This window comes from Taudactylus pleione, unplaced genomic scaffold, assembly GCF_031769625.1.
Source record: "Taudactylus pleione unplaced genomic scaffold, aTauple2 ptg000619l, whole genome shotgun sequence".
Classification (NCBI taxonomy): Eukaryota; Metazoa; Chordata; class Amphibia; order Anura; family Myobatrachidae; genus Taudactylus; species Taudactylus pleione.
Window position 1 is genome coordinate 509,817 of NW_028285021.1, and position 14,736 is coordinate 524,552.

The 14,736-nt window shown below is 34.6% G+C and overlaps 8 non-coding genes across 8 annotated transcripts; all 8 read left to right on the forward strand.

Annotated features, from left to right (window-relative positions):
* The first annotated feature begins 870 nt into the window (after positions 1-870).
* On the forward strand, positions 871-952 carry TRNAS-GCU (transfer RNA serine (anticodon GCU)). The gene has a single exon. It is a non-coding gene; the product is annotated as a tRNA-Ser (tRNA).
* A 433-nt stretch (positions 953-1,385) lies between these two features.
* Positions 1,386-1,467, forward strand: TRNAS-GCU (transfer RNA serine (anticodon GCU)). The gene has a single exon. It is a non-coding gene; the product is annotated as a tRNA-Ser (tRNA).
* A 1,583-nt stretch (positions 1,468-3,050) lies between these two features.
* On the forward strand, positions 3,051-3,132 carry TRNAS-GCU (transfer RNA serine (anticodon GCU)). Its single transcript has one exon. It is a non-coding gene; the product is annotated as a tRNA-Ser (tRNA).
* Positions 3,133-4,714: 1,582 nt separating this feature from the next.
* Positions 4,715-4,796, forward strand: TRNAS-GCU (transfer RNA serine (anticodon GCU)). Its single transcript has one exon. It is a non-coding gene; the product is annotated as a tRNA-Ser (tRNA).
* A 1,583-nt stretch (positions 4,797-6,379) lies between these two features.
* Positions 6,380-6,461, forward strand: TRNAS-GCU (transfer RNA serine (anticodon GCU)). Its single transcript has one exon. It is a non-coding gene; the product is annotated as a tRNA-Ser (tRNA).
* Positions 6,462-7,536: 1,075 nt separating this feature from the next.
* Positions 7,537-7,618, forward strand: TRNAS-GCU (transfer RNA serine (anticodon GCU)). Its single transcript has one exon. It is a non-coding gene; the product is annotated as a tRNA-Ser (tRNA).
* A 3,755-nt stretch (positions 7,619-11,373) lies between these two features.
* Positions 11,374-11,455, forward strand: TRNAS-GCU (transfer RNA serine (anticodon GCU)). Its single transcript has one exon. It is a non-coding gene; the product is annotated as a tRNA-Ser (tRNA).
* A 1,583-nt stretch (positions 11,456-13,038) lies between these two features.
* On the forward strand, positions 13,039-13,120 carry TRNAS-GCU (transfer RNA serine (anticodon GCU)). The gene has a single exon. It is a non-coding gene; the product is annotated as a tRNA-Ser (tRNA).
* The last annotated feature ends 1,616 nt before the right edge of the window (positions 13,121-14,736 follow it).

The window sequence follows — 14,736 nt, forward strand, 5'->3', positions numbered from 1 at the left end:
TCAAAAATAAACTAATTCAATTAAGAAATCTACGTCAATGAACAATGCTTTTCATTAAAGACATACATAGAACACATTTAAGGAAAATCTACCATTACTGTTATAGTAGAAGTCATGTCATTGGCCAAATGTGTATGTTATGATTTTTTGTCGTTTGTGATGGATCAACATGATGGTGTAGTAGTTCACAAATATAGGTTACGTTTAAAGTAAAATAAATGTTCTTTAAGCAAAGGCTCACTTGAAAGAGGACTTGCTAACAAGCCTGTGATATTGCTGAGAACACAACCAACAATGTATAAAGAAATGATTTAAAATATGACAAGTGGTGTCAGACATCTCATCTTTATTTGTGCCAGAAAGACGAGGTGGCCGAGTGGTTAAGGCGATGGACTGCTAATCCATTGTGTTCTGCACGCATGGGTTCAAATCTTGTCGGTTTGGAATTTTTTCCTTGGAAATGGAATTTTGCAAATAATGCTTCATAAGTGAAGCTGACACTCAAATGTCAAAAATAAACTAATTCAATTAAGAAATCTACGTCAATGAACAATGCTTTTCATTAAAGACATACATAGAACACATTTAAGGAAAATCTACCATTACTGTTATAGTAGAAGTCATGTCATTGGCCAAATGTGTATGTTATGATTTTTTGTCGTTTGTGATGGATCAACATGATGGTGTAGTAGTTCACAAATATAGGTTATGTCTAAAGTAAAATAAATGTTCTTTAAGCAAAGGCTCACTTGAAAGCGGACATGCTAACAAGCCTGTGATATTGATGAGAACACAACCAATAATGTATAAAGAATTGATTTAAAACAAGACAAGTGGTGTTAGAAAACCCTTCTTTAATTGTGCCAGAAAGACGAGGTGGCCGAGAGGTTAAGGCGATGGACTGCTAATCCATTGTGCTCTGCACGCATGGGTTCAAATCCCATCCTCGTCGGTTTGGAGTTGTTTGCTTGGAAATGGAATTTTTGCAAATAATGCTTCATAAGTGAAGCTAACACTCAAATGTCAAAAATAAACTAATTCAATTAAGAAATCTACTTCAATGAACAATGCATTTCATTAAAGACATACATAGAACACATTTAGTGAAAATCTACTATTACTGTTATAGTAGAAGTCATGTCATTGGCCAAATGTGTATGTTATGATTTTTTGTCATTTGTGATGGATCAACAAGATGGTGTAGTAGTTCACAAATATAGGTTACGTTTAAAGTAAAATAAATGTTCTTTAAGCAAAAGCTCACTTGAAAGTGGACTTGCTAACAAGCCTGTGATATTGCTGAGAACACAACCAACAATGTATAAAGAATTGATTTAAAATATGACAACTGGTGTTAGAAAACCCTTCTTTAATTGTGCCAGAAAGACGAGGTGGCCGAGAGGTTAAGGCGATGGACTGCTAATCCATTGTGCTCTGCACGCATGGGTTCAAGTCCCATCCTCGTCGGTTTGGAGTTGTTTGCTTGGAAATGGAATTTTTGCAAATAATGCTTCATAAGTGAAGCTAACACTCAAATGTCAAAAATAAACTAATTCAATTAAGAAATCTACTTCAATGAACAATGCTTTTCATTAAAGACATACATAGAACACATTTAGTGAAAATCTACTATTACTGTTATAGTAGAAGTCATGTCATTGGCCAAATGTGTATGTTATGATTTTTTGTCATTTGTGATGGATCAACAAGATGGTGTAGTAGTTCACAAATATAGGTTACGTTTAAAGTAAAATAAATGTTCTTTAAGCAAAAGCTCACTTGAAAGTGGACTTGCTAACAAGCCTGTGATATTGCTGAGAACACAACCAACAATGTATAAAGAATTGATTTAAAATATGACAACTGGTGTTAGAAAACCCTTCTTTATTTGTGCCAGAAAGATGAGGTGGCCGAGTGGTTAAGGCGATGGACTTCACTTCACTTCACTTTACTTATGAAGCATTATTTGCAAAAATTCAATTTCCAAGCAAACAATTCCAAACCGACGAGGATGGGATTGGAACCCATGCATGCAGAGCACAATCCATTGTGCTCTGCATTCATGGGTTCCAATCCCATCCTCGTCGGTTTGGAATTGTTTGCTTGGAAATGGAATTTTGGCAAATAATGCTTCATAAGTGAAGCTGACACTCAAATGTCAAAAATAAACAAATTCAATTAAGAAATCTACTTCAATGAACAATGCTTTTCATTAAAGACATACATAGAACACATTTAGTGAAAATCTACCATTGCTTTTTTAGTAGAAGTCGTAGAAGTCTCGTCATTTAGTGAAAATCTAAGCCAAATGTGTGTGTTATGATTTTTTGTCGTTTGTGATGGATCAACATGATGGTGTAGAAGTTCACAAATATAGGTTACGTTTAAAGTAAAATAAATGTTCTTTAAGCAAAGGCTCACTTGAAAAAGGACTTGCTAACAAGCCTGTGATATTGCTGAGAACACAACTAACAATGTATAAAGAAATGATTTAAAATATGACAAGTGGTGTCAGACAACTCATCTTTATTTGTGTCAGAAAGACGAGGTGGCCGAGTGGTTAAGGCGATGGACTGCTAATCCATTGTGTTCTGCACGCATGGGTTCAAATCTTGTCGGTTTGGAATTTTTACCTTGGAAATGGAATTTTGCAAATAATGCTTCATAAGTGAAGCTGACACTCAAATGTCAAAAATAAACTAATTCAATTAAGAAATCTACGTCAATGAACAATGCTTTTCATTAAAGACATACATAGAACACATTTAAGGAAAATCTACCATTACTGTTATAGTAGAAGTCATGTCATTGGCCAAATGTGTATGTTATGATTTTTTGTCGTTTGTGATGGATCAACATGATGGTGTAGTAGTTCACAAATATAGGTTATGTCTAAAGTAAAATAAATGTTCTTTAAGCAAAGGCTCACTTGAAAGCGGACATGCAAACAAGCCTGTGATATTGATGAGAACACAACCAATAATGTATAAAGAATTGATTTAAAACAAGACAAGTGGTGTTAGAAAACCCTTCTTTATTTGTGCCAGAAAGACGAGGTGGCCGAGTGGTTAAGGCAATGGACTGCTAATCCATTGTGCTCTGCACGCATGGGTTCAAATCCCATCCTCATCATTTTGGAGTTGTTTGCTTGGAAATGGAATTTTTGCAAATAATGCTTCATAAGTGAAGCCAACACTCAAATGTCAAAAATAAACTAATTCAATTAAGAAATCTACTTCAAAGAACAATGCTTTTCATTAAAGACATACATAGCACACATTTAGTGAAATCTACCATTACTGTTATAGTAGAAGTGATGTCATTGGCCAGATCTGTAAGTTATAATTTTATGTCATTTGTGATGGATCAACATGTTGGTGTAGTAGTTCACAAATATAGGTTACGTTTAAAGTAAAATAAATGTTCTTTAAGCAAAAGCTCACTTGAAAGTGGACTTGCTAACAAGCCTGTGATATTGCTGAGAACACAACCAACAATGTATAAAGAATTTATTTAAAATATGACAACTGGTGTTAGAAAACCCTTCTTTATTTGTGCCAGAAAGATGAGGTGGCCGAGTGGTTAAGGCGATGGACTTCACTTCACTTCACTTTACTTATGAAGCATTATTTGCAAAAATTCAATTTCCAAGCAAACAATTCCAAACCGACGAGGATGGGATTGGAACCCATGCATGCAGAGCACAATCCATTGTGCTCTGCATTCATGGGTTCCAATCCCATCCTCGTCGGTTTGGAATTGTTTGCTTGGAAATGGAATTTTGGCAAATAATGCTTCATAAGTGAAGCTGACACTCAAATGTCAAAAATAAACAAATTCAATTAAGAAATCTACTTCAATGAACAATGCTTTTCATTAAAGACATACATAGAACACATTTAGTTAAAATCTACCATTACTTTTTTCGTAGAAGTCGTAGAAGTCTCGTCATTTAGTGAAAATCTAAGCCAAATGTGTGTGTTATGATTTTTTGTCGTTTGTGATGGATCAACATGATGGTGTAGAAGTTCACAAATATAGGTTACGTTTAAAGTAAAATAAATGTTCTTTAAGCAAAGGCTCACTTGAAAGAGGACTTGCTAACAAGCCTGTGATATTGCTGAGAACACAACCAACAATGTATAAAGAAATGATTTAAAATATGACAAGTGGTGTCAGACAACTCATCTTTATTTGTGCCAGAAAGATGAGGTGGACGAGTGGTTAAGGCGATGGACTGCTAATCCATTGTGTTCTGCACGCATGGGTTCAAATCTTGTTGGTTTGGAATTTTATCCTTGGAAATGGAATTTTGCAAATAATGCTTCTTAAGTGAAGCTGACACTCAAATGTCAAAAATAAACTAATTCAATTAAGAAATCTACATCAATGAACAATGCTTTTCAGTAAAGACATACATAGAACACATTTAAGGAAAATCTACCATTACTGTTATAGTAGAAGTCATGTCATTGGCCAAATGTGTATGTTATGATTTTTTGTCGTTTGTGATGGATCAACATGATGGTGTAGTAGTTCACAAATATAGGTTATGTCTAAAGTAAAATAAATGTTCTTTAAACAAAGGCTCACTTGAAAGGGGACATGCTAACAAGCCTGTGATATTGATGAGAACACAACCAATAATGTATAAAGAATTGATTTAAAACAAGACAAGTGGTGTTAGAAAACCCTTCTTTATTTGTGCCAGAAAGACGAGGTGGCCGAGAGGTTAAGGCGATGGACTGCTAATCCATTGTGCTCTGCACGCATGGGTTCAAATCCCATCCTCGTCGGTTTGGAGTTGTTTGCTTGGAAATTGAATTTTTGCAAATAATGCTTCATAAGTGAAGCTAACACTCAAATGTCAAAAATAAACTAATTCAATTAAGAAATCTACTTCAATGAACAATGCTTTTCATTAAAGACATACATAGAACACATTTAGTGAAAATCTACCATTACTGTTATAGTAGAAGTCATGTCATTGGCCAAATGTGTATGTTATGATTTTTTGTCATTTGTGATGGATCAACAAGATGGTGTAGTAGTTCACAAATATAGTTTATGTCTAAAGTAAAATAAATGTTCTTTAAGCAAAGGCTCACTTGAAAGTGGACGTGCTAACAAGCCTGTGATATTGATGAGAACACAACCAATAATGTATAAAGAATTGATTTAAAACAAGACAAGTGGTGTCAGAAAATCCTTCTTTATTTGTGCCAGAAAGATGAGGTGGCCGAGTGGTTAAGGCGATTGACTTCACTTCACTTCACTTTACTTATGAAGCATTATTTGTAAAAATTCCTTTTCCAAGCAAACAATTCCAAACCGACGAGGATTGGATTTGAACCCATGCGTGCAGAGCACAATCCATTGTGCTCTGCATTCATGGGTTCCAATCCCATCCTCGTCGGTTTGGAATTGTTTGCTTGGAAATGGAATTTTTGCAAATAATGCTTCATAAGTGAAGCTGACACTCAAATGTCAAAAATAAACTATTTCAATTAAGAAATCTACTTCAATGAACAATGCTTTTCATTAAATACATACATAGAACACATTTAGTGAAAATCTACCATTACTGTTATAGTAGAAGTCGTAGAAGTCATGTAATTTAGTGAAAATCTAAGCCAAATGTGTGTGTTATGATTTTTTGTCGTTTGTGATGGATCAACATGATGGTGTAGTAGTTCACAAATATAGGTTACGTTTAAAGTAAAATAAATGTTCTTTAAGCAAAGGCTCACTTGAAAGAGGACTTGCTAACAAGCCTGTGATATTGCTGAGAACACAACCAACAATGTATAAAGAAATGATTTAAAATATGACAAGTGGTGTCAGACAACTCATCTTTATTTGTGCCAGAAAGATGAGGTGGAAGAGTGGTTAAGGCGATGGACTGCTAATCCATTGTGTTCTGCACGCATGGGTTCAAATCTTGTTGGTTTGGAATTTTTTCCTTGGAAATGGAATTTTGCAAATAATGCTTCATAAGTGAAGCTGACACTCAAATGTCAAAAATAAACTAATTCAATTAAGAAATCTACATCAATGAACAATACTTTTCATTAAAGACATACATAGAACACATTTAAGGAAAATCTACCATTACTGTTATAGTAGAAGTCATGTCATTGGCCAAATGTGTATGTTATCATTTTTTGTCGTTTGTGATGGATCAACATGATGGTGTAGTAGTTCACAAATATAGGTTATGTCTAAAGTAAAATAAATGTTCTTTAAACAAAGGCTCACTTGAAAGGGGACATGCTAACAAGCCTGTGATATTGATGAGAACACAACCAATAATGTATAAAGAATTGATTTAAAACAAGACAAGTGGGGTTAGAAAACCCTTCTTTATTTGTGCCAGAAAGACGAGGTAGCCGAGTGGTTAAGGCAATGGACTGCTAATCCATTGTGCTCTGCACGCATGGGTTCAAATCCCATCCTCGTCGGTTTGGAGTTGTTTGCTTGGAAATGGAATTTTTGCAAATAATGCTTCATAAGTGAAGCTAACACTCAAATGTCAAAAATAAACTAATTCAATTAAGAAATCTACTTCAATGAACAATGCTTTTCATTAAAGACATACATAGAACACATTTAGTGAAAATCTACCATTACTGTTATAGTAGAAGTCATGTCATTGGCCAAATGTGTATGTTATGATTTTTTGTCGTTTGTGATGGATCAACAAGATGGTGTAGTAGTTCACAAATATAGTTTATGTCTAAAGTAAAATAAATGTTCTTTAAGCAAAGGCTCACTTGAAAGTGGACATGCTAACAAGCCTGTGATATTGATGAGAACACAACCAATAATGTATAAAGAATTGATTTAAAACAAGACAAGTGGTGTCAGAAAATCCTTCTTTATTTGTGCCAGAAAGATGAGGTGGCCGAGTGGTTAAGGCGATTGACTTCACTTCACTTCACTTTACTTATGAAGCATTATTTGTAAAAATTCCTTTTCCAAGCAAACAATTCCAAACCGACGAGGATTGGATTTGAACCCATGCGTTCAGAGCACAATCCATTGTGCTCTGCATTCATGGGTTCCAATCCCATCCTCGTCGGTTTGGAATTGTTTGCTTGGAAATGGAATTTTTGCAAATAATGCTTCATAAGTGAAGCTGACACTCAAATGTCAAAAATAAACTATTTCAATTAAGAAATCTACTTCAATGAACAATGCTTTTCATTAAAGACATACATAGAACACATTTAGTGAAAATCTACCATTACTGTTATAGTAGAAGTCGTAGAAGTCATGTCATTTAGTGAAAATCTAAGCCAAATGTGTGTGTTATGATTTTTTGTCGTTTGTGATGGATCAACATGATGGTGTAGTAGTTCACAAATACAGGTTATGTCTAAAGTAAAATAAATGTTCTTTAAGCTAAGGCTCACTTGAAAGGGGACATGCTAACAAGCCTGTGCTATTGATGAGAACACAACCAATAATGTATAAAGAATTGATTTAAAACAAGACAAGTGGTGTTAGAAAACCCTTCTTTATTTGTGCCAGAAAGACGAGGTAGCCGAGTGGTTAAGGCAATGGACTGCTAATCCATTGTGCTCTGCACGCATGGGTTCAAATCCCATCCTCGTCGGTTTGGAGTTGTTTGCTTGGAAATGGAATTTTTGCAAATAATGCTTCATAAGTGAAGCTAACACTCAAATGTCAAAAATAAACTAATTCAAATAAGAAATCTACTTCAATGAACAATGCTTTTCATTAAAGACATACATAGAACACATTTAGTGAAAATCTACCATTACTGTTATAGTAGAAGTCATGTCATTGGCCAAATGTGTATGTTATGATTTTTTGTCGTTTGTGATGGATCAACAAGATGGTGTAGTAGTTCACAAATATAGTTTATGTCTAAAGTAAAATAAATGTTCTTTAAGCAAAGGCTCACTTGAAAGTGGACATGCTAACAAGCCTGTGATATTGATGAGAACACAACCAATAATGTATAAAGAATTGATTTAAAACAAGACAAGTGGTGTCAGAAAATCCTTCTTTATTTGTGCCAGAAAGATGAGGTGGCCGAGTGGTTAAGGCGATGGACTTCACTTCACTTCACTTTACTTATGAAGCATTATTTGTAAAAATTCCTTTTCCAAGCAAACAATTCCAAACCGACGAGGATTGGATTTGAACCCATGCGTTCAGAGCACAATCCATTGTGCTCTGCATTCATGGGTTCCAATCCCATCCTCGTCGGTTTGGAATTGTTTGCTTGGAAATGGAATTTTTGCAAATAATGCTTCATAAGTGAAGCTGACACTCAAATGTCAAAAATAAACTATTTCAATTAAGAAATCTACTTCAATGAACAATGCTTTTCATTAAAGACATACATAGAACACATTTAGTGAAAATCTACCATTACTGTTATAGTAGAAGTCGTAGAAGTTATGTCATTTAGTGAAAATCTAAGCCAAATGTGTGTGTTATGATTTTTTGTCGTTTGTGATGGATCAACATGATGGTGTAGTAGTTCACAAATATAGGTTACGTTTAAAGTAAAATAAATGTTCTTTAAGCAAAGGATCACTTGAAAGAGGACTTGCTAACAAGCCTGTGATATTGCTGAGAACACAACCAACAATGTATAAAGAAATGATTTAAAATATGACAAGTGGTGTCAGACAACTCATCTTTATTTGTGCCAGAAAGACGAGGTGGCCGAGTGGTTAAGGCGATGGACTGCTAATCCATTGTGTTCTGCACGCATGGATTCAAATCTTGTCGGTTTGGAATTTTTTCCTTGGAAATGGAATTTTGCAAATAATGCTTCATAAGTGAAGCTGACACTCAAATGTCAAAAATAAACTAATTCAATTAAGAAATCTACGTCAATGAACAATGCTTTTCATTAAAGACATACATAGAACACATTTAAGGAAAATCTACCATTACTGTTATAGTAGAAGTCATGTCATTGGCCAATGTGTATGTTATGATTATTTGTCGTTTGTGATGGATCAACATGATGGTGTAGTAGTTCACAAATATAGGTTATGTCTAAAGTAAAATAAATGTTCTTTAAGCAAAGGCTCACTTGAAAGCGGACATGCTAACAAGCCTGTGATATTGATGAGAACACAACCAATAATGTATAAAGAATTGATTTAAAACAAGACAAGTGGTGTTAGAAAACCCTTCTTTACTTGTGCCAGAAAGACGAGGTGGCCGAGAGGTTAAGGTGATGGACTGCTAATCTATTGTGCTCTGCACGCATGGGTTCAAATCCCATCTTCGTCGGTTTGGACTTGTTTGCTTGGAAATGGAATTTTTGCAAATAATGCTTCATAAGTGAAGCTAACACTCAAATGTCAAAAATAAACTAATTCAATTAAGAAATCTACTTCAATGAACCATGCTTTTCATTAAAGACATACATAGAACACATTTAGTGAAAATCTACCATTACTGTTATAGTAGAAGTCATGTCATTGGCCAAATGTGTATGTTATGATTTTTTGTCATTTGTGATGGATCAACAAGATGGTGTAGTAGTTCACAAATATAGTTTATGTCTAAAGTAAAATAAATGTTCTTTAAGCAAAGGCTCACTTGAAAGTGGACATGCTAACAAGCCTGTGATATTGATGAGAACACAACCAATAATGTATAAAGAATTGATTTAAAACAAGACAAGTGGTGTCAGAAAATCCTTCTTTATTTGTGCCAGAAAGATGAGGTGGCCGAGTGGTTAAGGCGATTGACTTCACTTCACTTCACTTTACTTATGAAGCATTATTTGTAAAAATTCCTTTTCCAAGCAAACAATTCCAAACCGACGAGGATTGGATTTGAACCCATGCGTGCAGAGCACAATCCATTGTGCTCTGCATTCATGGGTTCCATTCCCATCCTCGTCGGTTTGGAATTGTTTGCTTGGAAATGGAATTTTTGCAAATAATGCTTCATAAGTGAAGCTGACACTCAAATGTCAAAAATAAACTATTTCAATTAAGAAATCTACTTCAATGAACAATGCTTTTCATTAAAGACATACATAGAACACATTTAGTGAAAATCTACCATTACTGTTATAGTAGAAGTCGTAGAAGTCATGTCATTTAGTGAAAATCTAAGCCAAATGTGTGTGTTATGATTTTTTGTCGTTTGTGATGGATCAACATGATGGTGTAGTAGTTCACAAATATAGGTTACGTTTAAAGTAAAATAAATGTTCTTTAAGCAAAGGATCACTTGAAAGAGGACTTGCTAAAAAGCCTGTGATATTGCTGAGAACACAACCAACAATGTATAAAGAAATGATTTAAAATATGACAAGTGGTGTCAGACAACTCATCTTTATTTGTGCCAGAAAGACGAGGTGGCCGAGTGGTTAAGGCGATGGACTGCTAATCCATTGTGTTCTGCACGCATGGGTTCAAATCTTGTCGGTTTGGAATTTTTTCCTTGGAAATGGAATTTTGCAAATAATGCTTCATAAGTGAAGCTGACACTCAAATGTCAAAAATAAACTAATTCAATTAAGAAATCTACGTCAATGAACAATGCTTTTCATTAAAGACATACATAGAACACATTTAAGGAAAATCTACCATTACTGTTATAGTAGAAGTCATGTCATTGGCCAAATGTGTATGTTATGATTTTTTGTCGTTTGTGATGGATCAACATGATGGTGTAGTAGTTCACAAATATAGGTTACGTTTAAAGTAAAATAAATGTTCTTTAAGCAAAGGCTCACTTGAAAGAGGACTTGTTAACAAGCCTGTGATATTGCTGAGAACACAACCAACAATGTATAAAGAAATGATTTAAAATATGACAAGTGGTGTCAGACATCTCATCTTTATTTGTGCCAGAAAGACGAGGTGGCCGAGTGGTTAAGGCGATGGACTGCTAATCCATTGTGTTCTGCACGCATGGGTTCAAATCTTGTCGGTTTGGAATTTTTTCCTTGGAAATGGAATTTTGCAAATAATGCTTCATAAGTGAAGCTGACACTCAAATGTCAAAAATAAACTAATTCAATTAAGAAATCTACGTCAATGAACAATGCTTTTCATTAAAGACATACATAGAACACATTTAAGGAAAATCTACCATTACTGTTATAGTAGAAGTCATGTCATTGGCCAAATGTGTATGTTATGATTTTTTGTCGTTTGTGATGGATCAACATGATGGTGTAGTAGTTCACAAATATAGGTTATGTCTAAAGTAAAATAAATGTTCTTTAAGCAAAGGCTCACTTGAAAGCGGACATGCTAACAAGCCTGTGATATTGATGAGAACACAACCAATAATGTATAAAGAATTGATTTAAAACAAGACAAGTGGTGTTAGAAAACCCTTCTTTAATTGTGCCAGAAAGACGAGGTGGCCGAGAGGTTAAGGCGATGGACTGCTAATCCATTGTGCTCTGCACGCATGGGTTCAAATCCCATCCTCGTCGGTTTGGAGTTGTTTGCTTGGAAATGGAATTTTTGCAAATAATGCTTCATAAGTGAAGCTAACACTCAAATGTCAAAAATAAACTAATTCAATTAAGAAATCTACTTCAATGAACAATGCTTTTCATTAAAGACATACATAGAACACATTTAGTGAAAATCTACTATTACTGTTATAGTAGAAGTCATGTCATTGGCCAAATGTGTATGTTATGATTTTTTGTCATTTGTGATGGATCAACAAGATGGTGTAGTAGTTCACAAATATAGGTTACGTTTAAAGTAAAATAAATGTTCTTTAAGCAAAAGCTCACTTGAAAGTGGACTTGCTAACAAGCCTGTGATATTGCTGAGAACACAACCAACAATGTATAAAGAATTGATTTAAAATATGACAACTGGTGTTAGAAAACCCTTCTTTATTTGTGCCAGAAAGATGAGGTGGCCGAGTGGTTAAGGCGATGGACTTCACTTCACTTCACTTTACTTATGAAGCATTATTTGCAAAAATTCAATTTCCAAGCAAACAATTCCAAACCGACGAGGATGGGATTGGAACCCATGCATGCAGAGCACAATCCATTGTGCTCTGCATTCATGGGTTCCAATCCCATCCTCGTCGGTTTGGAATTGTTTGCTTGGAAATGGAATTTTGGCAAATAATGCTTCATAAGTGAAGCTGACACTCAAATGTCAAAAATAAACAAATTCAATTAAGAAATCTACTTCAATGAACAATGCTTTTCATTAAAGACATACATAGAACACATTTAGTGAAAATCTACCATTGCTTTTTTAGTAGAAGTCGTAGAAGTCTCGTCATTTAGTGAAAATCTAAGCCAAATGTGTGTGTTATGATTTTTTGTCGTTTGTGATGGATCAACATGATGGTGTAGAAGTTCACAAATATAGGTTACGTTTAAAGTAAAATAAATGTTCTTTAAGCAAAGGCTCACTTGAAAAAGGACTTGCTAACAAGCCTGTGATATTGCTGAGAACACAACTAACAATGTATAAAGAAATGATTTAAAATATGACAAGTGGTGTCAGACAACTCATCTTTATTTGTGTCAGAAAGACGAGGTGGCCGAGTGGTTAAGGCGATGGACTGCTAATCCATTGTGTTCTGCACGCATGGGTTCAAATCTTGTCGGTTTGGAATTTTTACCTTGGAAATGGAATTTTGCAAATAATGCTTCATAAGTGAAGCTGACACTCAAATGTCAAAAATAAACTAATTCAATTAAGAAATCTACGTCAATGAACAATGCTTTTCATTAAAGACATACATAGAACACATTTAAGGAAAATCTACCATTACTGTTATAGTAGAAGTCATGTCATTGGCCAAATGTGTATGTTATGATTTTTTGTCGTTTGTGATGGATCAACATGATGGTGTAGTAGTTCACAAATATAGGTTATGTCTAAAGTAAAATAAATGTTCTTTAAGCAAAGGCTCACTTGAAAGCGGACATGCAAACAAGCCTGTGATATTGATGAGAACACAACCAATAATGTATAAAGAATTGATTTAAAACAAGACAAGTGGTGTTAGAAAACCCTTCTTTATTTCTGCCAGAAAGACGAGGTGGCCGAGTGGTTAAGGCAATGGACTGCTAATCCATTGTGCTCTGCACGCATGGGTTCAAATCCCATCCTCATCATTTTGGAGTTGTTTGCTTGGAAATGGAATTTTTGCAAATAATGCTTCATAAGTGAAGCCAACACTCAAATGTCAAAAATAAACTAATTCAATTAAGAAATCTACTTCAAAGAACAATGCTTTTCATTAAAGACATACATAGCACACATTTAGTGAAATCTACCATTACTGTTATAGTAGAAGTGATGTCATTGGCCAGATCTGTAAGTTATAATTTTATGTCATTTGTGATGGATCAACATGTTGGTGTAGTAGTTCACAAATATAGGTTACGTTTAAAGTAAAATAAATGTTCTTTAAGCAAAAGCTCACTTGAAAGTGGACTTGCTAACAAGCCTGTGATATTGCTGAGAACACAACCAACAATGTATAAAGAATTTATTTAAAATATGACAACTGGTGTTAGAAAACCCTTCTTTATTTGTGCCAGAAAGATGAGGTGGCCGAGTGGTTAAGGCGATGGACTTCACTTCACTTCACTTTACTTATGAAGCATTATTTGCAAAAATTCAATTTCCAAGCAAACAATTCCAAACCGACGAGGATGGGATTGGAACCCATGCATGCAGAGCACAATCCATTGTGCTCTGCATTCATGGGTTCCAATCCCATCCTCGTCGGTTTGGAATTGTTTGCTTGGAAATGGAATTTTGGCAAATAATGCTTCATAAGTGAAGCTGACACTCAAATGTCAAAAATAAACAAATTCAATTAAGAAATCTACTTCAATGAACAATGCTTTTCATTAAAGACATACATAGAACACATTTAGTTAAAATCTACCATTACTTTTTTCGTAGAAGTCGTAGAAGTCTCGTCATTTAGTGAAAATCTAAGCCAAATGTGTGTGTTATGATTTTTTGTCGTTTGTGATGGATCAACATGATGGTGTAGAAGTTCACAAATATAGGTTACGTTTAAAGTAAAATAAATGTTCTTTAAGCAAAGGCTCACTTGAAAAAGGACTTGCTAACAAGCCTGTGATATTGCTGAGAACACAACTAACAATGTATAAAGAAATGATTTAAAATATGACAAGTGGTGTCAGACAACTCATCTTTGTTTGTGTCAGAAAGACGAGGTGGCCGAGTGGTTAAGGCGATGGACTGCTAATCCATTGTGTTCTGCACGCATGGGTTCAAATCTTGTCGGTTTGGAATTTTTTCCTTGGAAATGGAATTTTGCAAATAATGCTTCATAAGTGAAGCTGACACTCAAATGTCAAAAATAAACTAATTCAATTAAGAAATCTACGTCAATGAACAATGCTTTTCATTAAAGACATACATAGAACACATTTAAGGAAAATCTACCATTACTGTTATAGTAGAAGTCATGTCATTGGCCAAATGTGTATGTTATGATTTTTTGTCGTTTGTGATGGATCAACATGATGGTGTAGTAGTTCACAAATATAGGTTACGTTTAAAGTAAAATAAATGTTCTTTAAGCAAAGGCTCACTTGAAAAAGGACTTGCTAACAAGCCTGTGATATTGCTGAGAACACAACTAACAATGTATAAAGAAATGATTTAAAATATGACAAGTGGTGTCAGACAACTCATCTTTATTTGTGTCAGAAAGACGAGGTGGCCGAGTGGTTAAGGCGATGGACTG